The sequence below is a fragment of the Schistocerca americana genome, chromosome 5, assembly GCF_021461395.2.
Source record: "Schistocerca americana isolate TAMUIC-IGC-003095 chromosome 5, iqSchAmer2.1, whole genome shotgun sequence".
In the NCBI taxonomy this organism is placed as follows: domain Eukaryota; kingdom Metazoa; phylum Arthropoda; class Insecta; order Orthoptera; family Acrididae; genus Schistocerca; species Schistocerca americana.
The window spans coordinates 214,555,727-214,583,103 of NC_060123.1; positions in this window are offsets into that span (position 1 = coordinate 214,555,727).

Here is a 27,377-nt window from a genome sequence, read left to right on the forward strand (position 1 = left end):
CCCGCGAAAGGCAAAGGTCCCGAGTTCGAGTCTCGGTCGGGCACACAGTTTTAATCTGCCAGGAAGTTTCATATCAGCGCACACTCCGCTGCAGAGTGAAAATCTCATTCTGGACAATGTAAAATGTAAATCACTGTATGAATCAACATGTTTATGTACATTTACACACTTTTCATTCTACAGCACATTTTGTAAACATAAGTCAAAGAATTTCGAATGTAAAGTTGCTGCATTTCTACAAATACACACGTGTTACTATTTCAGAGAAGATACAAAGCCATTATATTATTAGTTATACAAGATATCGTTTGCATAACGAATACTTTTGAATGTGTCAAATGTAGAATATGTTAACAAATAGATGCACTATTAAATATTTTTTCTTTAGGAAATAACAAACTTTCAAAATTTCTGAAAAAGTTGTGACTGCTAAACTCTGTTCCTTCAAAATCTTTTCGGAATATGCGTAACATTATTTCTAATTGTTCTAGTAGATAAAATTTCCTACCAAGATTCTATGTGTAGAGTACATTTAGGCTGTTGTGGATGTCACTTAATCTGTATCTGTTAAGGTACATGTAGTTGGCTATTGTGAATTTGTCAAAGTGGTTAAGTCTATAAGCATCGGTGTGTTCTTTGTAACGTGCGTGGAGAGTTCTTCCTGTTTTGCCTATGTACGGTGCAGGGCGTCAGTTACATTAAAATTTATATGTTCCATTATATTCTGGAACTGGGGTGTTTGTGTTTAATGTGTAAGGAAGTGTTTCCAAGTTGGTGGTTTTAGAAAATGATGTTTTAATATTGGTGTTTCTAAACAAGTTAGCATATTTTTATAATGCCATGCCTGAGTTAGGAATGCCTGTGAAGAAATGTTTACTCATAGTTTGCTTCAAAATTATTTGTCCACCACTGGCAACAATAAGTTATTTTTTGATTTGTATTAGTTTTCTAAACTTATATTCACAATGTGTCAAGTTTGTAATGTACCGTTGTAATCTTACCAGGACAAGAATTAACTTAATTCTGAAAAAAAATCTATATACACTGTCAAAGCGCATGAAGATGAGCCCCGGGGGTTCAAAATGCATCGCACATTGAAATAAAATCAAGATTGTGACCGAAGGCTGTTGTTCTTTATTTCACGAAAGTGATACAGTCAAGGGAGAAACACTGACAACCAATGATAAAATTAACTTTCTTTTTGGTACAACAAATGAACAAGTGAAAGCTCTTGCTCGAAATTCCGTAGATAGAGTTAACTGGAAACAAATGGGAAAAAAATAACTTCGGATAACGTTTACGAGATCAACCAACAACAGTTCTCTTACTGATCTCCACTGTTGCCCACACGAGCCAGTAAGCGTAAGTGAAACGTGATGTCTTTTTCTCGTATATGGTGCTCGAAAACTCTAGGCCAGTTAAAGAAGACACCGATACTACTTCGACACCTAAAAGTTGCCAGTTCTTGGTTGTGCTCTGCCTAAAGAGCATGGTCCAACCATGCCTCTTTGGGCAGTTTGTAGTTTTAGTGTGTTCCGAAGAAGGCGTGGTTATCCGCACCGAAGCCTAGCTCAACATCCGGTTTCTAATTGCTATCGAGGCGCATTCTTTATAATCATTAAATTATTCACGATTGCTGACGAGCTGCAATGTTAAAAGTTCTCAAATTCAGAATAGTATTTGAGACAACACACACAGGACGTGGTACAAGGTGGACATCAGCACTCCGTACGAAATCAACTTGCTGACAGCCTGCTGAGGAAGCGGCGGTGCTGTAATGGCTAGCGCGGACAACAACCTCAAGCACCAAGGCAATTAGCAGACGTTAGTGTAGGCTCAGAATGTTTGAGAACCTAGAGGAAGGTTCTGGAAGAATCTTTGGGAAGACGCTTGGAAGAGTCAGGGAAAATATATCTGTGGCAGAAGCACGCACAAAAGACCCTGATAAACCAGTATATAAACGTCCAGTGCAAGGGGACCAAGACAGTGATTACCAGGAAACAGCTAGGAGCAGTACAACAGACGAGTCGTCGGGAGCAATCACTGCAGATGCCGTTGTAGTTAAAACTTCAGGAAAACGGTACACTTTCGAGGGAAGCCAACTGAGTATCCATTAAGTATCCAGCAACAGTAATTTCTTGAGTTTCGTGTCTGATAATAAAGAACAAGCTCTGTAGGGTTCGTCTGTAGTAGTAGCATAATATTTTCTGTGTGTCTGAATATAAAGAGGAACAAGCACTGTTTCGCTCGTGTCTCCCATTGCCATTAAAGCGTTTGACTGTGTTTTGCCGGTATGTATGGCAAGAAGAGCGCTTGCCTCTGACAGCGAAAGGCAGATCTCGGGAACTGAGAGTTGTTGGGAAGGACTAACATATAGAGCGGCTGGGTGTACATATTGAGTTGCAAAGACATAAAGCCACTGTCAGATACCTCTCTGAATCAGGCTGAACTATTAGGAAATAAACTGTTGTCAAATTGAATCCGTAACTGTTTGTAACATTATTCACTTCCTACTAAGCCAACATCTCTTAGTTTCAAAATTATGTGTGCTAAGCAATCTAGTGACTCTCTCCTTCCCATTTCGTTAAACATAACTTAGTAGACCTCAGCCGGCCGTCGTGGACGAGTGGTTCTAGGCGCTTCAGTCTGGAGCCGCGCGACCGCTACGTTCGCAGGTTCGCATCCTGCCGCGGGCGTGGGTTAGCTAGGTCTAATTAGTTCTAAGTTCTAAGGGACTGATTGCCTCAGATGTTAAGCCCCATAGTACTCAGAGCCATTTGAACCATTTAAGTAGACCTCAGCCCATGTTGTCGTCAACGTTCTGATTTCACCACGCAGGCCTGGACGCGACAGGTGTAACCCCATTCATTGTGTTTCAAACGGCATTGTAATAAGTGCGACTACTAAGCCTTCCACTAGAAAAACGGACGGAAAATCCCATACGCGTGCTCCTTCACTAAGGCAATGCGCTAGCGTATTTGGCGAAGGGGCACGAAATTCGAATGGTATCTCACACTCTTTATTCACTTGACTTGGCTCCCAGTGATATTTTTCTTTCTCCAACGATGAAAGATCAGTATGTGGCAGCACATATTCCAGTCGTGCCACTATTGCATCAGAGATTTCCCAGTCATCAAAACAGACTCCTAAGAAGCATTCGTAGCCGCCGTGTAATCGTAGCATGAAAATATTTTTGGATGCAGGGAGATTACTTCGAGGAATGACGAAAGTTTCAAATATTTTGTATGACTACTTTGTGAACAAGAAAAGTGGAAATCTTAGAACTTTTTCCCACCGTTATTAGATACCACAACTGCAGTAGTGATTTTACCGGAACCAGATATGATTGTTCAAATTCAAGTTTAAACTCGGAAGAAGATGCTATGAAAGTTGTTATGGGTTGTAGCGTTCCTGAAAAGTCTTCATCAAATTATGCAGGTACGACTAGACAAACGACCACAACAACTGGAGTACCGAAGGTACGATGAAGCAATTTATTTTCCAGAAAATTCAGCAGCTACAGAGTTCTAGACGAGGTACAACTTTTAGAACTTTTTATTCAAATTGCCAAAGAGGGCGGATGGGCGGACAGAGGTTAAGGGTACTCTCTTGTCGTAGGGGTGGGAAACTGCGCTAAGGGGGCGTTAAAGACACGTAACGTGTATCCACAGAACATGTGACCTGTAATTGAAGAATTGTCATGCTGATCTCTCCATCGGCAAAAGATTTCGGAATAATCCCCCATTCGGATCTCCGGGAGGGGACTGCCAAGGTGGAGGTTACCATGAGAAAAAGATTGAATAATCAACGGAAGGATAACGTTCTACGAGTCGGGGCGTGGAATGTCAGAAGCTTGAACGTGGTAGGGAAACTAGAAAATCTGAAAAGGGAAATGCAAAGGCTCAATCTAGATATAGTAGGGGTCAGTGAAGTGAAGTGGAAGGAAGACATGGATTTCTGGTCAGATGAGTATCGGGTAATATCAACAGCAGCAGAAAATGGTATAACAGGTGTAGGATTCGTTATGAATAGGAAGGTAGGGCAGAGGGTGTGTTACTGTGAACAGTTCAGTGACCGGGTTGCTCTAATCAGAATCGACAGCAGACCAACACCGACAACGATAGTTCAGGTATACATGCCGACGTCGCAAGCTGAAGATGAACAGACAGAGGAAGTGTATGAGGATATTGAAAGGGTAATGCAGTATGTAAAGGGGGACGAACATCTAATAGTCATGGGCAACTGGAATGCAGTTGTAGGGGAAGGAGTAGAAGAAAACGTTACAGGAGAATATGGGCTTCGGACTAGGAATGAAAGAGGAGAAAGACTAATTGAGTTCTGTAAGAAGTTTCAGTTAGTAATAGCGAATACCCTGTTCAAGAATCACAAGAGGAGGAGGTATACTTGGAAAAGGTCGGGAAATACGGGAAGATTTCAGTTACATTATATCATGGTCAGACAGAGATTCCGAAATCAGATACTGGATTGTAAGGCGTACCCAGGAGCAGATATAGACTCAGATCACAATATAGTAGTGATGAAGAGTAGGCTGAAGTTTAATACAATAGTCAGGAGGAATCAATACCCAAAGTATTGGGATATGGAAGTACTAAGGAATGACGAGATACGATTGAAGTTCTCCAAAGTTATAGATACAGCAATGAGGAATAGCTCAGTAGGCAGTACAGTTGAAGAGGAATGGACATCTCTAAAAAGGGCCATCGCAGAAGTTGGGAAGGAAAACATATGTACAAAGAAGGTAACTGCGAAGAAACCATGGATAACAGAAGAAATACTTCAGTTGATTGATAAAAGGATAAAGTACAAAAATGTTCCGATAAACTCAGGAATGCAGAAATACAAGTCGCTGAAGAATGAAATAAATAAGTACAGGGAAGCTAAGACGCAATAGCAGGAAAAACGTAAAGGCATCGGAAAAGAAATGATTGTCGGAAGGACGGTCTCAGCACACAGGAAAGTCAAAACAACCTTCGGTGACATTAAAATCAAGGGTGATAACATTAAGGGTGCAATCGGAATTCCACTCTTAAATGCAGAAGAGAGAGCAGATAGGTGAAAAGAATACATTGAAAGCCTCTATGAGGGGAAAGATTTGTCTGATGTGATAGAAGAAGAAACAGGAGTCGCTTTAGAAGAGATAGGTGAACCAATATTAGGATCAGAATTTAAGAGCTTTGGAGGACTTAAGGTCTAATAAGGCAGTTTGGCAGGTTACATTCCATCAAAATTTCTAAAATCGTTGGGGGAAGTGGCACCAGAAGACTATTCACGTTGGTGTGTAGCATATATGAGTCTGGTGACATACCATCTGACTTTCGGAAAAGCATCATCCACTCAATTCCGAAGACGGAAAGAGCTAACAAGGCAAGGAATTATCGCACAATCAGCTTAACAGCTCATGCATCCAAGTTGCTTACAAGAAAATTTGAGGATGCGCTTGATGATCAGTTTGGCTTTAGGAAAGGTAAAGGCACGAGAGAGGCAATTCTGAGGTTGCGGTTAGTAATGGAAGCAAGACTAAAGAAAAATCAAGACACGTTCATAGGATTTGTCGACTTGGAAAAAGAGTTCGACAATATAAAATGGTGCAAGATGTTCGAGATTCTGAAAAAAGTAGGAGTAATCTATAGGGAGAGACGGGTCATATACAATATAAACAACAACCAAGAGTGAATAATAAGAGTAGACGACCAAGAACGAAGTGGTCGTATTAAAAGGGGTGTAACGCGAGGGTGTAGTCTTTCGCTCCTACCGTTCAATCTGTACATCGGGGAAGCAATGATGGAAATAAAAGAAAGGTTCGGGAGTGGAATTAAAATTCAAGGCGAAAGGACATCAGTGATACGATTCACTGCTGACATTGCTATCCCGAGTTAAAGTGAAGAAGAATATATGATCTGCTGAACGGAATGAACAGTCTAAGGAGTACACAGTATGGTTTGAGAGTAAATCGAAGAAAGACGAAGGTAATGAGAAGTAGTAGAAATGGGAACAGCGAGAAACTTAACATCTGGATTGATGGTCACGAAGTCGATGAAGTTAAGGAATTCTGCTATCTAGGCAGTAAAATAACCTATGACGGACGGAGCAAGGATGACATCAAAAGCAGACTAGCTATGGCAAACTATGCATTCCTGGCCAAGAATAGTCTACTAATATCAAATATCGGCCTTAATTTGACGAGGAAATTTCTGAGAATGTGCGTCTGGAGTACAGCATTGTATGATAGTGCAATATGGACTGTGGAGAAGGTGCTACAGACGAATGTTGAAAATTAGATAGTCTGATAAGGTGAGGAACGAGGAGGGTCTGCTCAGAATCGGAGAGGGAAGGAATATGTGGAACGCACTGATAAGGAGAAGGGACAGGATGATAGGACATCTGTTAAGACATGAGGCAATGACTTCCTTGGTACTAGAGAGAGCTGTAGAGGGCAAAACTGTAGAGGAAGACAAGAGATTGAAATACATCCAGCAAATAATTGAGAACGTAGGTTGCAAGTGTTGAAGAGGTTAGCACAAGAGAGGAATTCGTGGTGGACCGCATCCGTCCACAAACGTTCAGTAGCTCACTTATTACGCAATGGACAAAAGTTACATAGGAAGAAACGAAAATTATTATCGCTTCTTCGTATTGGTTCGTATCACTGACTCGTCTCATTAATGTCTGAAAACGTGAGTCTCTTGTTTACACACCCATGTTAGGGAGAACAGTGAAAGTATTTTCAGCATCTGTGGACGGACATTCAACAAACTTCGACAGCAAATGCTACAAAAATCAGTTATTACTCTAATGGATAATACCTGATTCTATTCTCCAGCCAGGAAAAATTTGTCATTTATATTAGCAATGCACTTGGAATCTTACAAATTATTTGTTATAGAATTAAATGAAAACGGTAAAACGTAAAGCATGAAGAGAAACAGGACGATATTAGCGTTTTAATTCTGTACTAAGACGATGAGGTGGGTCAAGGAGGAGTAGTTGGATGCACTTTCATAGTCACTAGTCACGCAAAGCAGCTTTCTTTAGCTGCACACTGCAGGGCAATAAGAGAAGCACACTGGTTAGCGTGCAGGCTGTGCCCGCCAGAGGGCAGCCAATAACGTGTCTTACAATACGAAGGGCTAGAATGGCTTTCTACTGAGCTCACCGTAAATTTGAAAAAGGTTGTGAGAAGAGTAGGGAAACGGGATAGCCATTGCCTTGTTAGATACATGAGCAGAACGTTTGTCTCAAAACATGCCGGGGATATATAAATCGAGGTGAGTCCGATCAAAAAAAAATTGTTCAAATGGCTCTAAGCACTATGTGACTTATCTGAGGTCATCAGTCCCCTATACTTAGAACTACTTAAATCTAACTAACCTAAGGACATCACACATACCCATGCCCGAGGCAGGATTCGAACCTGCGACCGTAGCAGCAGCGCAGTTCCGGACTGAAGCGCTCGGCCACAACGGCGAGTCCGATCCATTCGTTCGCTAATACGAGTGTCCATCCTTTTATGTTAGGTTTCTTGGGACGATGTGATCCAAACTTCCTTTTTTGTTAAACGAACCATTACACAATCCACAGTACGTTGATAAAAGTGAAACGTCCCCTTTGAACAATTATACAGGACTGTGCTTAACCTGACACACAATATTTTGTTAGCGCAACGCAATCTGACTTTCAAAATTCCCTACAAAAGAATGGCCCTGACTAACATTAAACTATACCTTTCACAAATCACTTACCTCACAAAAATCTTCGCTGCTCAAGCTACTGCAATACAGCGAGCGCCACTACTGCCAGCTAAATAAAAGATTCAAACTATGGAAGGCACTAACTACTGATACGGATAGTTAGCAAATGAAAGATATTAGTAGAGAACAAACAATGTATTTACCTTGATATCATCATATATAAATATAGCAGTTCATGACAAATTACAAATCTCCGCCATCTCTCTCCCCACATCCACCACTGCTGGCGGCTCACCTCCAACTGCGCAACGCTACGCGCTGTTCACATCCAGCTGCCTAACACTACAATGGCGAGTATTACAACAATGCAAAGCAGCCACAGACTGCACACAGCACAGCCAGTGATTTTCATACAGAGGTGGCGTTACCAATAAAAAAACCTAAACACCCTACTTACATAAAGAAAACATAAACAGCCTACTTACAAAAGTAACTGCCAAAAATTGGGAGATAAGATGCACCTCATGAGCCAGTCCGTTATGACCACTACCAACCTCGGGGGCATGTGAGCACTTGAGCTAATAAGCAATTACGGTAGCAATGATACGGGCCAGAAATCAAGAAATCCACTGATGTAAGCGACTTCGGCAATGGGTAGACTGTTACGGCCTCCGCCTTGCAACAGACATCTCGTAACGGCGAAGCTGGACGCCTGTTTGCGTGCTACAATCGTGAGCATCTAAGGAAAGCGGTTGGTTAGCCGTGAAACCACGGGTAGCCGACAAGGGGTTGGGTGTTGACGCCTCTTCAGAGAATTTGAACGTCGGAGCCTTGCCGGCTCTGTAAGCGGCGATCTGTAGCAGATCTGACGACAGAGTGCGATGCTGGTGCACACAGATGTGTTTCGGAGCACAGCATTCATCGCAGATTGTTGGAAATGAATCTCCGTAGCAGATGACTCTGCGTCACGCCGTGTGGATCCAACAACAGTGGCAATTACGTCTGAAGTGGGTACGGTATCATCGAGACTGAGCCGTAGATCAAAGGAAACGTCAACTGGTCGGACGATTCACGTCTCTGGTCACAGCAGGTCGATAGTCATGCTCCGATATGGCAGCATCCGAGCGTACAGCTACTTGAAACGTGAACCACGCCACGTACTCAGGTGGGTGGCAGGTGTTCTGTGGGACACATGGTAGTTATCCAAGGCACCTGACGGCAGTAGACTACGTGAATATTATTTCGGACCACTTGCTACCCTTCTTGCTAGATGTTGCGCGCGATAGTGATGCATCTTTCAGCAGGATAACTGTCCGTGTCACAAGCCCATAATTGTGTTAGAGTGGTTTGAGCAGCATGAGAGTGAACTCACGTCATACTTAGTAACTCGCAGTTTGGATTTCAAAAATGCTGCTCCACTGAGACAGCAATATACAATTTCACTGTCCACATAATAGATTTGTTAAATAGTAAAATGTCACCAATAGGAATTTTCTGTGACTTGTCCAAAGCATTTGATTGTGTGAACCATGTCATTATGTTACAGAAATTACAGTTCTATGATATGGAATAGCACATGAGTGGTTTAACTCACACCTACAGAACAGGAAGCAAAAAGTTTCCTTATATTGGTCAAGTGGTTTAAATAAGTTTGCCACTTCATCTAACTAGGGTGAAATTACATTAGGTGTTCCACAGGGTTCAATCATGGGTCCCCTTCTGTTCTTGATATATGTGCACGATCCCCCTTCCTATCTGAAACAGGCAGCTGAACTGACACTGTTTGCTGATGATACAAGCACCATTATTAAAAGAAACTCCAATTGAAAATGATGCAAATAAGGTCATTAATTGGTTTTCTGCAAATGGGCTTGCTCTAAACTTTGAAGAATCACAGTACATCCAATTTTCTGCTGCAAAAAGTACAGTTCCTTCAATAAATATAACGTATTAACAGACGTCAGTAGACAGGGAAGAGCATACAAAGTTTTTGGGTTCACACATGAATAAGAATCTTAATTGGAAAATTCATATTTTGGATCTTCTGAAGCGACTAGGTTCAGCAGCTCTTGCAATCAGAATAATTGCCAATTTTGAGGATATAGAAATTACTAAGCTAACATAGATCGCACACTTTCACTCTCTTATGTCATACGGAAGAATATTTTGCGTAACCCAACATTTAGACAAAAAGTATTCACTGCTCAAAAGAAAGTGGTTAGAATAATGTGTGGGGTTCATAGTCGTACATCTTGTAGGCATCTTTTTAAAAGATTGGGTATTCTTACAGCAGCTTCTCAGTACATTTACCCATTAATGAAATTTGTTCTCAACGACATGGACCCGTTTAAAAACAACAGTGACATTCATGATTATAATAACAGAAAAAAGAAAGACACTATCCTTTACTCAACCTATGTTTGGCACAGAAAGGAGTAAAATATGCTGCTATAAAAATTTTCGGCAGATTACCAGATGATATAAAATGTCTGACAGACAGCAGTAATAGCTTCAAAAATAAATTGAAATCGTATCTGACAACTCCTTCTATACCATAGATCAGGGCTTCCCAACCTTTTCAGCTGGCGGACCCCTTCTTCAGTCGATAATCCATGGTGGACCCCTAGTCAGTCAAGAGCACAGTAACTTCAAATTTCAGAGCGAAACCCATGGTAACTGAAAGCTTCTTAATGCAGGTGCCATGTTCCCAATGACCCCCTCCCATCCGAAGTATCAATAGTCTTTGGTTTAGAGATGAATGAAAACAACCTGAAATTAACGATCCAATTGGAATTCTCACTGTATCCAGACACTTACTAGTGGATTTACTCCCTTTGTTCAACACACTATAGCCTGATTAAAATTACTTGGTAATTGAAATTTCATACGATGGACCTGTCTTCCTCCAAGAACAATCAACGTCACGTCCAAACTGTTCGCTGTTGACAAACTGTCGTTTATGGTCTGTTCACTTCCACTATTTAGCTACTGTTATTTAAGGAGCATGCATATTTCGTAACAGTCGTGTGTGTGTGGGGGGGGGGGGGCGGGGGGGGGGGGGGGGGGAAGGGGTTTCTTGAAATCCGAAGAAAAATGTTCAAATGTATGTAAAGTCTTCCTTTGATCGTCCTCCCTCCTCATTCATTTCAACTGGAAACTTACCTTGTTGTGAAGGCGATGGAGAAACTGCAGCCTTCTTCAATGATCCTGAATTCAGCCACCGGTCCATGTTAGAAGTAGTAAACTGCTCAAAAATCGACTTATGAAATAGGTAGTGCACTGACAAGGCAAGTTTAACATTTAATGATGCCTGGGGCCGCATACGTGCCAGCGAGCGCTGTGATTGGTCGACAAAGCTCGCTCCGCGCATGCGTAAAAGGTTTCAGCGCATCTAGCGCCGTGAGCCGGCGCACAAACGACCCCCGTATTGTTGCTAAACACTCGATCAGAGAAGCCGCATTCTCCGGCACGAAACTGTGTATACGTTCTCACTTAGGAACCGCAAAGACTGCTTGGGGATACGACCTGAAGTAAAAGTACACGTGTTTTTCACACGAAAAAAAATTACTCATTATTTGACACGATTTGGTGAAGGGCGACCGCTGACCCCCTAGAAAGGGCCGGCGGACCCCTAAGGGGTCGCGGACCATAGGTTGGGAAGCCCTGCCATAGAACAATTTTTGGATAGGTGTAAATAAATCTATAAATATGCATTTTGTGCCATTTAAGGGAATGAGGTAAATAAAAGAAATAGTAATCCTTCACTATATATATATATATATATATATATATATATATATATACTCCTGGAAATTGAAATAAGAACACCGTGAATTCATTGTCCCAGGAAGGGGAAACTTTATTGACACATTCCTGGTGTCAGATACATCACATGATCACACTGACAGAACCACAGACACATAGACACAGGCAACAGAGCATGCACAATGTCGGCACTAGTACAGTGTATATCCACCTTTCGCAGCATAGCAGGCTGCTATTCTCCCATGGAGATGCTGGATGTAGTCCTGTGGAACGGCTTGCCATGCCATTTCCACCTGGCGCCTCAGCTGGACCAGCGTTCGTGCTGGACGTGCAGACCGCGTGAGACGACGCTTCATCCAGTCCCAAACATGCTCAATGGGGGACAGATCCGGAGATCTTGCTGGCCAGGGTAGTTGACTTACACCTTCTAGAGCACGTTGGGTGGCACGGGATACATGCGGACGTGCATTGTCCTGTTGGAACAGCAAGTTCCCTTGCCGGTCTAGGAATGGTAGAACGATGGGTTCGATGACGGTTTGGATGTACCGTGCACTATTCAGTGTCCCCTCGACGATCACCAGTGGTGTACGGCCAGTATAGGAGATCGCTCCCCACACCATGATGCCGGGTGTTGGCCCTGTGTGCCTCGGTCGTATGCAGTCCTGATTGTGGCGCTCACCTGCACGGCGATTGATCAATGGAACACCTAACCAACTAACTTGCATTATATAAACCCAATGGAACTCATCCGGAACACCATCAAGCGCCATCTCCAAGCATGCAAACCACCAGCACGTTGTTTGTGGAAATTGTATGAGCTATGCGTAGGCATTTGGCCCTACATACATCTGGATATCTGAGGGGAATTCAATACGTAATGCAACACATTTTTTCCCGGCCATTTGAAAATACGGAATTTGTTTGGGACACCATGGAATATTCCCGCTGCAGCTTCTGAAGTTCCGAGAGGTGGCGATGCTAAACTTTGCCTCAAAATGGCGTCTGTAATATAGAACTGGAATTGAATTTCTTTTGGCGGAAAACATGAGCATCGCCAGACATCCATAGGCACTTGTAGGATATCCACGGTGACCTGGCAGTGCACAAAAGAACGACGCGTTGGTCGAGGCGCCTGACATCATTGCACCAAGGTCGCGTTAACCTCTCCAATCTCCCGCATACCGGCCGCTCGCACACAGCTGTGACTCCTGCAGTGTTGGAACGTGCGAACACTGCCGTTCGAGGTGATCGGCGGATCACAGAGCTCACAATTAATGACCTCACTGCTCAACTAGACGTCTCTGTTGGTAGTGCCCCTTCGAGTACGTCCACCAGTTGACGCACTCAAAGTCGTGTGCCTGCTGGGCTCTTCGCTACCTGACAGAAGACCATGAAGAGCAACGAAGGATCATCTGCGCGCAATTCCTTCAGTCACGAGGCTGATCGTGATTATTTTTTGTCGAACATCGTCATAGGCAATAAAACATGGGTTCATCAGTTCGAAGCGGAAACAAAATGGCAATCCATGGAGTAACGCAACATCACCTCTCCCCAGAAGGAGGTCAAAGTCGCAACCTCAGCCGGCAGCTAGCTGGAATCCTAAAGGGGTTATTCTCTTTGATGTCCTCCCTCATAGTGTACCAACCGGTTCTGAAGTGTACTGTGCTACGCTCAGGAAATTGAAGAAACAACTTCAGAGTGTCCGCCTCAAAAAAAAAAAAAAAAACGAACGAAGGTCTCCACGACAACGGAAGGTCTCTTAGAAGTCACACAAGTTTGCGCACCCCAGGGGAGCTTACAAAACTTCTTTAAACTGTTTTTCCATATACACCCTATAGCCCGCACCTCGCATCTTCCGACTTCCATCTGTTTGGCCCAACGAAGGATCCAACTTCTTAACAGACCATGTTTCATTTCCATACAGGGCTACACTCCAGACAAATACTTTCAGAAAAGACTTCCTGGGACTTAAATCTATGTTCGATGTTAGCAAATTTCTCTTCTGGAAAAACGCTTTTCTTGCCATTGACAACCTACATTTTATATCCTCTCTACCTTGACACTCGTCATTTTTTTTGCTGTCCAAACAGTAAAACTCATCTACTACTTTACATGTCTCGTTTCCTAATCTAATTCCATTAACCTCGCCTGATTTCATTCGGCTGCATTCCGTTGTCATTGTTTTGTTTTTGTTGATGTCCATCTTAAATCCTCCTTTCAAGGCAATGTTCATTATGCTCTACTGCTCTTCCGAGTTATTCACTGTTACCGACAGAATTAAAACAGCATCGCAAACCTCAGTTTTTATTTATTTTTCCCTCGACTTCAATTCCTACTCCGAATTTTTCTTTGGCTTTCTTTACTACATGGCCACTGCACAGATTGAATAACATCGGGGATAGGCTACAACTCGGTCTCACTGCCTTCTCAATCACTGCTTCCCTTTCATGCCCCTCGACTCTCAGAACTGCCATCTAGTTACTGTACAAGTTGTAAATAGCGTTTGGCTCCTTCACAATTTCAAAGAGTATTCCAGTCAGCATTGTCAAAAGCTTATGTCTATAAATGCTATAACGTGGGTTTGCCTTTCCTTAATCTATCTTCTAAGACAAGTCGTAAAGTCAGTATTGCCTCGCGTGTTCCTACATTTCTCCGGTACCCAAACCCATCATCTGTGAGGTTGGCTTCTACAGATTTCCATTCTTCTCCAAAGAATTCGTGTTAGTATTTTGTAACCATGACTTAATAAACTGATAGTTCGCTAATTTTCACATCTTTAATTTGAGTTGCGACATTCTTCCTAGGGTGTGACGGTATTTCCCCCGTTTCACGCAAGTTGCTCACCAGATAGAAGAGTTCAGTCATGGCTCGCTCTCCCAAGGCTATCAGCAGTTCTGACGGAGTATCGTCTACACCAGGGGCCGTCTCGTAGTGTCATATCCCCCATCTTATTTTCATCTGTCATCATCCGTTTTTATAATATTGCCTTCAAGTTTTCTCCCTTGTACAGATCCTCTATACACTTCTTCTGCCTTCAACTTTCCCTTCTTTGCTTAGGACTGGTTTTCCGTCTGAACTCTTGATATTCGTGCAGCTGCTTTTCTTTTCCCCAAAGACCTCTTTAACTTTCGTGTAGGCTAATGAAATATGCTTCTTAATCATCATATTTGTTCTCTATCTAATTCTCATTAGTCATTTTCCACTTAATTTTTAAAACGTTTGCATTGTCTTTCGCCTGCTTCATTGGCTGCATTTTCATATATTCTGCTTTCATAAGTCAATTTATACATTACATAAATAAATAAATAATATCTCTTGTGTTATCCAAGGACTTCTACTCGGTCTTGTCTTTTTACCTATTTGGGCTGGCTTCATTATTTCATCTCTTAAAACTATCCATACACTCTATTAAGCAGGCTGTCATAATGTTTTGGCTAATCAGCGTATGTGTGAGTGTATACAGGGTGGTCCATTGATCGTGATAGGGCCAAATATCCCACGAAATATGCGTCAAACGAAAAAAACTACAAAAAACGAAACTTGTCTAGCTTGAAGGGGAACCAGATGGTGCTATGGTTGGCCCTCTAGATGGCGCTGCCACAGGTCAAACGAATATCAACTGCATTTTTTAAAATAGGAACTCCCATTTTTTATTAAATATTCGTGTAGGACGTAAAGAAATATGAATGAACGTTTTAGTTGGACCACTTTTTTCGCTTTGTGATAGATGGCACTGTAATAGTCACAAACATATGGCTCACAATTTTAGACGAACAGTTGGTAACAGGTAGGTTTTTTAAATTAAAATACAGAACGTAGGTACGTTTGAACATTTTATTTCGGTTGTTCCAATGTGATACATGTACCTTTGTGAACTTATCATTTCTGAGAACGCATGCTGTTACAGCGTGATTACCTGTAAATACCACATTAATGCAATAAATGCTCAAAATGATGTCCGTCAACCACAAGGCATTTGGCAATACATTTAACGACATTCCTCTCAACAGCGAGGAGTTCGCCTTCCGTAATGTTCGCACATGCATTGACAATGCGCTGACGCATGTCGTCAGGCGTTGTCGGTGGATCACGATAGCAAAAATCCTTCAACTTTCCCCACCGAAAGAAATCCGGGGACGTCAGATCCGGTGATAGTGCGGGCCATGGTATGGTGCTTAGACGACCAATCCACCTGTCATGAAATGAAACATCTTGTAGTAACATCGGTAGAACATTACGTAGGAAATCAGCATACATTGCACCATTTAGATTGCCATCGATAAAATGAGGGTCAATTATTCTTCCTCCCATAATACCGCACCATACATTAACCCGCCAAGCTCGCTGATGTTCACTTGTCGCAGCCATCGTGGATTTTCCGTTGCCCAATAGTGCATATTTTGCTGGTTTACGTTACCGCTGTTGGTGAATGACACTTCATCGCTAAATAGAACGCGTACAAAAAAATCTATCATCGTCCTGTAATTTCTCTTGTGCCCAGTGGCAGAATTGTACACGACGTTCAAAGTCGTCGCCATGCAATTCCTGGCGCATAGAAATATGGTACTGGTGCAATCGATGTTTTTGACGACGTTTTTGAGATTCCCGATTCTCGCGCAATTTGTCTGCTACTGATGTGCGGATTAGTCGCGACAACAGCTAAAACACCTACTTGCGCATCATCATTTGTTGCAGGTCGTGGTTGACGTTTCACATGTGGCTGAACACTTGCTGTTTCCTTAAATAATGTAACTATCCGGCGAACGGTCCGGACACTTGGATGATGTCGTCCAGGATACCGAGCAGCATACATAGCACACGCCCGTTGGTCACTTTGATCACAATAGCCGTACATCAACACGATATCGACGTCTTTCCTCAATTGGTAAACGGTCCATTTTAACATGGGTAATGTATCACGAAACAAATACCGTCCGCGCTGGCGGAATGTTACGTGATTCCACGTACTTACACGTTTGTGACTGTTACAGCGCCACCTATCACAAAGCGAAAAAAGTGGTCCAACTAAAACAATTATATTTCTTTACGCACTACACGAATATGTAATAAAAAAATGGGGGTTCCTATTTAAAAAAAACGCAGTTGATATACGTTTGACCTATGGTAGCGCCATCTAGCGGGCCATCCATAGCGCCATTTGGTTTCCGCCTTCAAGCTAGACGAGTTTCGTTCTTTGTATTTTCGTTTGATGCTTATTCCGTGAGAAATTTGGCTCGGTCACTATCAATCGACCACCTTGTATACAAATAAGGAAAGCATTGCAGATAACGGCCCTTAAGTACTGCGGAGACCTACTATAGAGGCACAAGGAAACCTATCAGTAACTGAGACTGGGAAGTCTGGGTTCCACATCTGATTTTTGCACTCTGTTCGAAGCCAGCTGTAATTGACAACTCCAGATTACGCCTTTGCTGTGTACTGGTTAAGGAAATGTAGTTCAAACGCAAATCATTCGTTTTTTTGGTACTGACTGAGTGGAGGTTGCATTTTCTTTCGAATGAGTCCACATTATTAACGAGAAGCCTTATGAGGATATTCAGGCAGGTGACGTCTTCGACAAACGCCGATATTTCAACAGGAGGTCTTAAAAATGGCAAGGTTTCTTCTTCTTTTGATACTGCCTTTATCCCCCATTGTGCCCAGGGTCGGCAGGGTTAAGTACGGAGTTGGCATGGTTAATTTTAAGGGGTGGCCAGATGCCCTTCCTGCCGCCACCCCATACCCCCCGTGACGGAATTAGTATACCCCAGCTGTCTGCGACTACCGTAAATCGTGAAATAGCGTGGATGTGTTTCAAATATCTTCAAGTCGTGTAACTGAGGCGGGACGTGGGGACCAGCCCAGTATTCACCTAGTAGGATGTGGAAAATCGCCTAAAAACCACATTCGTCGTTAATCCTCTGGGCGGATTCGATCCGGGGCCGGCGCGCCAACCCGAGTCCAGGAAGCAGCGCCTTAGCTCTCTCGGCTATCCTGGCGCGTTTTAAAATGGCAAGATGTGTTAGTGCTGAAATATCGACGATTGTCGACGTCGTCTCCCGGCTGCATTACCGTAAGTATACGCCGGTAGAACCTCAGGTATTGTATGAGGATGAATACGTATAGGTACAGGTACGGCAGCGTTACAGTTCGAAGATACTTGAATAAGTCTACAAACTACCGCAACTACACTGGTGTCCAAAATTAAAGCAACAAACAGCTCTTTGCCCGTCTTGCGTTTATTTCACGATATAATCATATAAACTGTTAACGGATGTCCGTACGGTTGTGTTTTGCACGGAAGACGGCGTTCTGGTCAACGGACAATCACGCCAACGATGGTGTCAGGATACCTCTCAAACGGGGTAGTGTTTGCCGGATAGTCCCACATCCACAGTAGCGGTGCACACAGTCACAAACGGTGCAATACGGCACAGAGAAGACGCCAACCAGACTCTCTGTGGGGCAGGGTCACAAGAAGAATGGAAGCAGTCGCAAGCTAACGTGGCCCGATGGCTTAATATGAATCGTTCTGTTGTTTCTAGGAAGTGGCGACAGTTTATAGCGACCGAAACTGTATTCCAAAGACCAGGTCGGCCCGACCGCGTGTGACATCAGAGAGGGAGGACCGTTTTCGGCTGTAAGGGAAAGATGGTGCCGCCTTAGCACTGCACGGCATCTGGCGTCTGACCTGGCAGTATCCACTGGACGTGTTCCATCGAGGTAAACGGTTTTCAGAAGGCTTCGGCAGAGTGACCTTCATTGTGAGAGACTTGCTGTATGTCTACCTCTGATGTGTCTACACAGAAGGGAATGTCTAGAACGGAGTCGTCAACATGCCACCCGGACGGTCGAATAGCGGACCAATGTTCTTTTCACAGGCGAGTCTCGGTTTGAAATGTCGAGTGATTCTCGACGGATTTGCATCTGTAGTGAACGTGGAACACGATCTCGGGATCCAAACATTGTGGTAATAGACCGATATCGAGGAAGATCCCTAATGGCGTGGTGAGTGTTTTGTAAGCAGTTTCCTTCATAGATTGATTACACTTTTCTGCTGTACTACCAATGATTTGCTCTGCCACCTGCGTTACCTTTTGTGATCGTTCCATTTCATACCGCTACAAATTGTTCGCCACAGTTTTCTATAACTCAGCGCAATCCGCGCCTCAATATATTTACGTCTTTTAAATCTATTTGGAATGGCCTTACTGCAATATAGTCATGAATTAAATCTCGCATGAAATGAAAAGCAAACGGAACTGTGTGAGACAGTTAAGAGGTGAAATCTGATTTTGCTATACAATAAAATAAAACCGTTTGTTCGATACTTGATGCAGTGTTTTAGCACAGGAAACACAGCGATGACTTCAGTGTGAGATACTTTTGTTTCTGCAACGAAACTCTGGAAACCTGGCAGAAAATCCAGAGATTCTCGTCTTATGTTAAGTGTATCAGCGGCAAGAAAGAGTCAGTAACTTCACTGCATGATCACAATGGTAATGTTACTTACGACAGCGCCCCTAAAGCGGAGTTGCTAAACGCGATTTACGAAATTTCCTTATCAAAGAAGATGCAGTAAAAATTACAGAATTCGAATCAAGAACAGCTGCCAACATGTGCAATTTGGAAGCATGTAATTTCATATTATCGGAGTAACTTAATAATAAAGACAAGTCTTCTCGTCCGTATTGTACACCGTCTAGATTCCTTTAAGAGAATGCTGATAAAGTACTCCAATCTTTAGCAATAATATACAGCCGTTCGCTCGACGAAAGATGCATGCATAGCAAAAGACTGGAAATCTGCACAGGTCACCTCAATACATAAGAAATGTAAGACAATAAACCTATACTGACATCGATTTACACTGTGATTTTGGAACGTATACGACGTTCGTAAAATATGAAATACGTCAACGAAGACGATCTATTGACAATTGTCATCACGGGTTCATAAAATATCGTTTTTGTGAAACACTACTGGCTGTTTATTCGCACGAGGTAATTAGTGCTATCGACAGGGGGTTCAACTTGATTCCATGTTTCTGCACTTCTGGAAGATATTCGACATCGTTCCTCGCAAGCGGCTTCTAATCAGATTGCTTGCCTAAGGAGTATCGTTTCAGTTTGGGACTTGGGTTTGGCATTAATTTTGATTACTTTGTTATAGTTCGCCTGTTTGTTCTTTCCGTGCCTGCGGTTAGGTTCAAGAAAAAACCTTACGCTATGTAGCGAATGGTTCAAATGGCTCTAGGCACTATGGGACTTAACATCGGAGGTCATCAGTCCCCTAGACTTAGAACCACTTAAACCTAAGGACATCACACACATCCATGCCCGAGGCAGGATTCAAACCTACGACCGCAGCAACAGCGCAGCTCCGGACTGAAGCGCCTAGAACCGCTCGGCCACAGCGGCCGGCTGTGTAGCGACTCACCTTAAGTTTACAGCTCGTGAACGCTGATTTTTGCAATTCGCCATCCTGTAAAACTGCCTTTTTATCTCATTACAGAAATGCTCGCAGGTAATTCTTAGCACAGTTGCGGTACGTCAAAACAATAAAATTAATTTTGGCCAGGGTAGGGTACTATTAAGCGCACAAGCCAGAAGAGTACAAAATGTTGCTGTTGACAATTTATCATGGAATACGGTGGCCTCTAAACATATTGCTTGGAGGAGGGAATAGCTTGAATGTGGTGAGTTGACGATAGTCAAGAATGTCTTTAAGGCGACAAAGACGCACCTCCCTGAGTTTTATGGAGGTAGTGTAGTAGGGCTGCGAGATGCTGGGTGTTCCTTCTGGTATACTGCAGAAAGACATGGAAGGAATGTAGCCACTGTGCATGATTGCTGGCGACGGAGGTCACGGGAATGTTCGGTGACTAGAAGACCAGGCTCCGGACGGCCATGTGGCACTACTGAGAAAGACGACCATTGTGTTCCGTGTACGGCTGTGGTGCATCGTACTGCATCTGCAGCAGCAATATGAGCATCAGTTGGCACCACAGTGACACATCGAATTGTTACAAATCGATTACTTCAAGGACAGCTCCGAGCCAGACGCCCTGTAGCGAGCATTCCACTGACCCCAAACCACTGCCATTTGCTACTTTGGTGATGTCAACTGAGGGCTCACTGGAGGGCACGGAGGAGGTCTGTTGTGTTTTCTGATGAAAGCTGGCTCTGCTTTAGTCCAGTCATGGCCGTGAGTTGCTTAGGATGCCAGTTCAGGGCCTGCAACCAAACTGTCTGTGCACTAGATACATTGGACCTACACCTGGTGTTATGGTCTGAAGTGCGATTTCGTATGACGGCAAGAGCACTCTCGTGGTTGTCCCTTGCACCCATACTGCAAATCTGTACGTCAATCTGGTGATTCGTCCTGTTGTGCTGCCATTCATGAACAGCATTCCAGGGGGTGTTTTCCAACAGGATAATGCTAGCCCACATACTGCTGTAATAATCCTACATGCTCTACAGAGTGTCGATTTGTCGCTTTGGCCTGCCCGATCACCAGATCTCTCTCCAATCGAGCACAGCGAGACATCATCGCAAAACAATTCTAGCGTCATCCGCAACCAGCATTAATCGTTCCTGTACGACCAAGTGCAACAGGCATCCCAACATCTGACATCCGACACATGTAGACCACAGTGCTTGCACGTTTGCATGTTTGCAATCAACATTTTGACAGTTACACCGGTTAATAATGTATCAGCATATCACATTTGCAATGGCATACCTCCCTGTTACGTGAAGCTGCGAACTTGGAATGATAATCACTTTAAAATGATACCTAGGCAAATGTATTCCAGAAATTTTATTACTGTACCGGGTGATCAAAAAGTCAGTATAAATTTGAAAACTTAATAAACCACGGAATAATGTAGACTGAGAGGTAAAAATTGACACACATGCTTGGAATGACATGGGGTTTTAATAGAACCAAAAAAAAGTTCACAAAATGTCCGACAGATGGCGCTGAACAGCAAAACGTCAGTGACTGCGCATAACAGTCGTGTATAAAAGGAGCTGTAATGAGAGGTAGTGAAGCGGGGGCATTTGCGGTGTGGGCGTTTCAAAAGATGGAATATGACGATTGGTTGAGTAACTTGTTGTGGACCGACGAAGCTCATTTCACGCTCCGAGGGTCTGTCAACGCCCACAACTGCAGAATTTGGGCTACCCAAAATCCTAGAACTGTCGTGGAAACTCCATTACACGACGAGAAAGTCACGGTATGGATTGTATTTACCACATCTACCGTTATCGGGCCTTTTTTCTTCGAGGAAATGCGTGGTTCTGGTTTTGTAACTGCTACCGTGACGGGTGAGAGGTATGCCGATATGTTACAGAATCGCATCATCCCCAGCCTGGCTGATAAACACCTGCTGGAACGTACGATGTTTATGCAGGATGGCGCTCCACCCCATATTGCTAGACGTGTGAAAGTTCTCTTGCGCGCGTCGTTTGGTGATGATCGTGTGCTCAGCCGCCACTTTCGTCATGTTTGGCCTCCCAGGTCCCCAGACCTCAGTTCGTGCGATTATTGGCTTTGGGGTTATCTGACGTCGCAAGTGTATCGTGATCGACCGCCATCTCTAGGGATGATGAAAGGCAACATCCGACGCCAATGCCTCACCATAACTCCAGACATGCTTTACAGTGCTGTTCACAACATTATTCCTCGACTACAGTTATTTTTGAGGAATGAAGGTGGACATATTGAGCATTTCCTGTAAAGAACATCATCATTGCTTTGTCTTACTTTGTTATGCTAATTATTGCTATTCTGATCAGCTGAAGCGCCATCTGTGGGACATTTTTTGAACTTTTGTATTTTTTTGGTTCTAATAAAACCCCATGTCATTCCAAGCATGTGTGCCAATTTGTACCTCTCTATCTACATTATTCCGTGAGTTATTCAGTTTTCAAATTTATACTGACTTTTTGATCACCCGGTACATTAATTATTTTTTTGACGTTGCAATTATTTTCGTCAGCGTATATTTAGGCGTTGTTAAAGGACGCAGACAGAACGCAGTCACTTTTCGCTTCCAATGTTTCCTGCCCCACACCATCTAGATATAGATGTAGACGTCCATCGCCGTCCGTGACTTTCATCGGTCGTCACTTTGGGCTCCACAGACGCGCGGAGGCGTGCACCCCGGCGAGCTTGTCAACACTGACGGCCTGGGGGCGTGCGCAGGGCCTTCATTTGCGGTGGGAGCAGTCTCGCAAACGCGCAGTGAATGCCGGTCGATATTCGAAGCGCGGCCCGTATGGATAAATGGAGAAGGACGCCCGTTGTGACCAAAATAGCAGCAGACGGCACCGGCAGGCGGCTGCAATCTGCGCCCAATACTGCCCCTCCCCCACCCCCACCCGCACCCCGTATCCCGCCGGCCCCGAGGCGCCTTGGCCCCGGGGCACAATCAATAGAGCGGGAACACCGCGACACTTTTTAATTGAGACGTGCCCAGAGGTCAGGGGTCGCGCGCCCTCGTGCGTGATGCCCTGCGTGCCGAAAGCTCTCTCCAATTCCATAGCGAGATTTTTCTCTTTAAATACGTGGTTATTCGAACCATATTTTATTTCCAGAAGGAAATTTTCGCTCTGCAGCGGAGTGTGCGCTTATATGAAACTCTCTGCGAACGGCAAAGGTCCGGAGTTCGAGTCTCAGACCGGAACAGAGTTTTAATCCGCCAGGAAGTTTCCCATCAGCGGTCACACCGGTGCAGAGTGAAAACTTCATTCTGGAAACACCTCCTAGGCCGTGACTAAGCCACGTCTCCGCAGTATCATTTCTTCCGTGAGTGCTCTTCTTGCGAATTCCGCAGGAGTGTTTCTGTGAAGGTTGGAAGGTAGGAGACGAGGTACCGGTGGAAGTAAGGGTGGAAGAACGGATCCTGAGTCGTGCTTTGGTAGCTCACTCTGTAGAGCACTTGGCCGCGAAAAACTGAGGTCCCTAGTTGAAGTCTCGGTCCGGCGCACAGTTTCAATCCGCCAGGTAGTTCCACATTTTATTTACTTTCTTTTTAGTTGAGACTTGCGCCATAAGCTAACAAGAGCCATAGTACAATAATATACTTTCTTGCAACATTTTTCTAAATATAACAGCGAACTCCGTATTACTTCTTTATGTCCATTCTTTTGTCTGGAGGTCTTGGGGACCACGGCCGTCTACATCTACATCTACGTGATTAATCTGCTATTCACAATAAAGTACCTGGCAGAGGGCTCAATGAACCACCTTCAAGCTGTCTCTCTATCGTTCCACTCTAGAACGGCACGCGGGAAAAACGAGCACTTAAATTTTTCTGTGCGAGCCCTGTCTTATTTTATCGTGATGATCAATTCTCCTTATGTAGGTGGGTAGCTACAGAATGATTTCGCAATCGGAGGAGAAAACTGATGATTGAAATTTCATGAGAAGTTCTCGCCACAACGAAAAACACCTTTGTTTTAATGATTGTCACTCCGATTGACGTATTATGCCTGTGACGCTATCTCCCCTATTTCGCGATAATACAAAACGAGCTAACCTTCTTTGTACTTTTTCGATGTCATCCGTCAGTCCCATCTGATGCAGATCCCACACCGTACAGCAACACTCCAGAATAGGGGGAACAAGCGTGGTGTAAGCAGTCTCTTTAGTAGACCTGTTGCACCTTCTAAGTGTTCTGCCAACGAATCGCAGTCTTTGGTTAGCTCTGCCCGCAACATTATCTATGTGATCGTTCCAATTTAGGTTATTTGTAATTGTAATCCCTAAGTATTTAGTTGAATTTACAGCCTTCATATTTGTGTGACTTGTCGCGTAATCAAAATTTAGCTGATTTCCTTTAGTACTCATGTGAATAACTTCGCACTTTTCTTTATTCGGGGTCAATTGCCACTTTTTGCAGCATACAGATATCTTATCTAAATCAGTTTGGAAGTCGTTTTGATCATCTGATGACTTTAGAAGACGGCAAATGACAGCATCATCTCCGCAAACAATCTAAGACTGCTACTCAGATTGTCTCCTATGTCGTTAATATAGATCAGGAACAATAGAGGGCCTATAACATTTCCTTGGGGGACGCCCTATATTACTTCTGTTTTACTCGATGACTTTCCGTCTATTACTACAGACTGTGACCTTTCTGACAGGAAATCACGAATCCAGTCGCACAACTGAGGCGATGATATTCCGTATGCACGCAGTTTGGTTAGAAGACGCTTGTGAGGAACGGTGTCGAAAGCCTCCTGGAAATCTAAAAATATGGAATCAATTTGACATCCCCTGTCGATAGGACTTATTAATTCATGAGTATAAAGAGCTAGTTGTGTTTCACAAGAACGATATTTTCTGAAACGGTGCTGAGTATGTGTCAATAAATCGTTTTCTTCGAGGTACTTCATAATGTTTACTTTTGTAAGATAATTAAGCCGTCCTTATGATCTTATTTATTTTGTACTTACCAGTTTCGACGCTTCAGTGCGCCGTCTTCAGACCGTAGTTGATGCTGAAGGGTTTGATACGGTCCCCATTTATACCGCATCAGTGGCCAACATAACTGATTACGCAGACTATTTGTAAACTTCGGTGTCAGCACTCCAACCATCAACTGCCAACACCATATCATTCTGGTTTATTCAGATCCGATACTGCACGATGCAAGTCGTCTGCTGTATGTATTCATTCGCGTATAGATAAGCACTCGAATGTCTCAGAGAACAGGTAGTCAGGCTTCGGCAGTTTGAGTACTTTTATCTTTGATCGACAACCGCAAAGGCATGCCACTTAATCTCTGAGTGTAGCCAACGAATGGTGTTGCTTGCAGCGGGAATCGCCCAGCGAGACCCCGCATGACTTCTAGGGCAAAAGAAAACTATTGGTTTCCACCTGCTGCCGGAAACAAGCTCTGGTTTCCCGCTTGTTGGACGTGCCGAACTGTTTAGTACTGAATAGGCCTTACCAAAGAGAGCTCCGTGGAATTGAGCGCTCGACCGCATTCCTGCCTTGTGCTCCAAGCGCAGTGTGGCTGAGGGAGAGGCGAAGGAGGAAAGGAAGTAGAAGCCTGTAGCCCGGGGCACACGAGAAAGATAGCCAGTACCGCGTGCGTCACAGCATGTGACACTCCAGGTGTACACGAGTACTAACAGCCGTCTCCGGCGGGCTGCAACTAACTATTTCAGGCGAGTTTAACAACTCTTGACTGTGCGTTTAAATGCAAGCAAGCTCTATATGGCACACGACAAAGTTAAGACCTTTAATGTGTACCATTTCAATGACATGTTGATTTCCCGTGGGCCCTGCACGAAGTCAAAGTTCCAGAAGTGTGGTTCGCAAGCCGACTAGTGTGACGTAACAAGTTCGTTGAGAGGCCCATATTTCTAGTGGGCCTTGCTGTATCCGGACGGCAGTGCAAGAAGACAGTCCCCTTGTCACACGCCAAACAGCTTGCTAGTAATACACTACTGGCCAATAAAATTGCTACACCACGAAGATGACGTGCTACAAAAGCGAAATTTAACCAACAGGAAGAAGATGCTGTGATATGCAAATGATTAGCTTCTCAGAGCATTCACACAAGGTCGGCACCGGTGGCGACACCTACAACGTGCTGACATGAGGAAAGTTTCCAACCGATTTCTCATACACAAACACCAGTTGACCGGCGTTGCCTGGTGAAACGTTGTTGTGATGCCTCGGGTAACGAGGAGAAAAGCGTCCCATCACGTTTCCGACTTTGATAAAGGTCGGATTGTAGCCTAGCGCGGATGCGGTTTATCGTATCGCGACATTGCTGCTCGCGTTGGTCGAGATCCAATGACTGTTAACAGAATATGGTATCGGTGGGTTCATGAGGGTAATACGGAACGCCATGCTGGATCCCAACGGCCTCGTATCATTACTAGTCGAGATGACAGGTATCTTATCCGCATGGCTGTAACGGATCCTGCAGCCACGTCTTGATCCCTGAATCAACAGATGGGGACGTTTGCAAGACAACAACCATCTGCACGAACAGTTCGACGACGTTTGCAGCAGCATGGACTATCAGCTCGGGGACCATGGCTGCGGTTACCCTTGACGCTGCATCACAGACAGGAGCGCCTGTGACGGTGTACTCAACGATGAACCTGGGTGCACGAAAGGCAAAACGTCATTTTTTCGGATGAATCCAGGTTCTGTTTACAGCATCATGATGGTCGCATCCGTGTTTGCCGACATCGCGGTGAACGCACATCGGAAGCGTGTATTCGTCATCGCCATACTGGCGTATCACCCGGCGTGATGGTATAGGGTGCCATTGGTTACACGTCTCGGTCACCTCTTGTTCGCATTGACGACACTTTGAACAGTTGACGTTACTTTCCGGATGTGTTACGACCCGTGGCTCTACCATTCATTCGATCCCTGCGAAACCCCACATTTCAACAGGATAAAGCACGACCGCATGTTGCAGGTTCTGTACGGGTCTTTCTGGATACAGAAAATGTTCGACTGCTGCCCTGGCCTGCATATTCTTCAGATCTCTTACCAATTGAAAACGTCTGGTCAATGGTGGTCGAGCAACTGCCTCGTCACAATACGCCAGTCACTACTCTTAATGAACTGTGGTATCGTGTTGAAGCTGCATGCGCAGCTGTATCTGTACACGCCATCCAAGCTCTGTTTGACCAAATGCCCAGGCGTATCAAGGCTGTTATTACGGTCAGAGGTGGTTGTTCTGGGTACTGATTTCTCGGGATCTATGCACCCAAATTGCTTGAAAATGTAATCACATGTCAGTTCTAGTATAATATATTTGTCCAATGAATACCCGTTTATCATCTGCATTTCTTCTTGGTGTAGCAATTTTAATGGCCAGTAGTGATAAATTAGATTTATTTTCTGCGTCGGGAATAT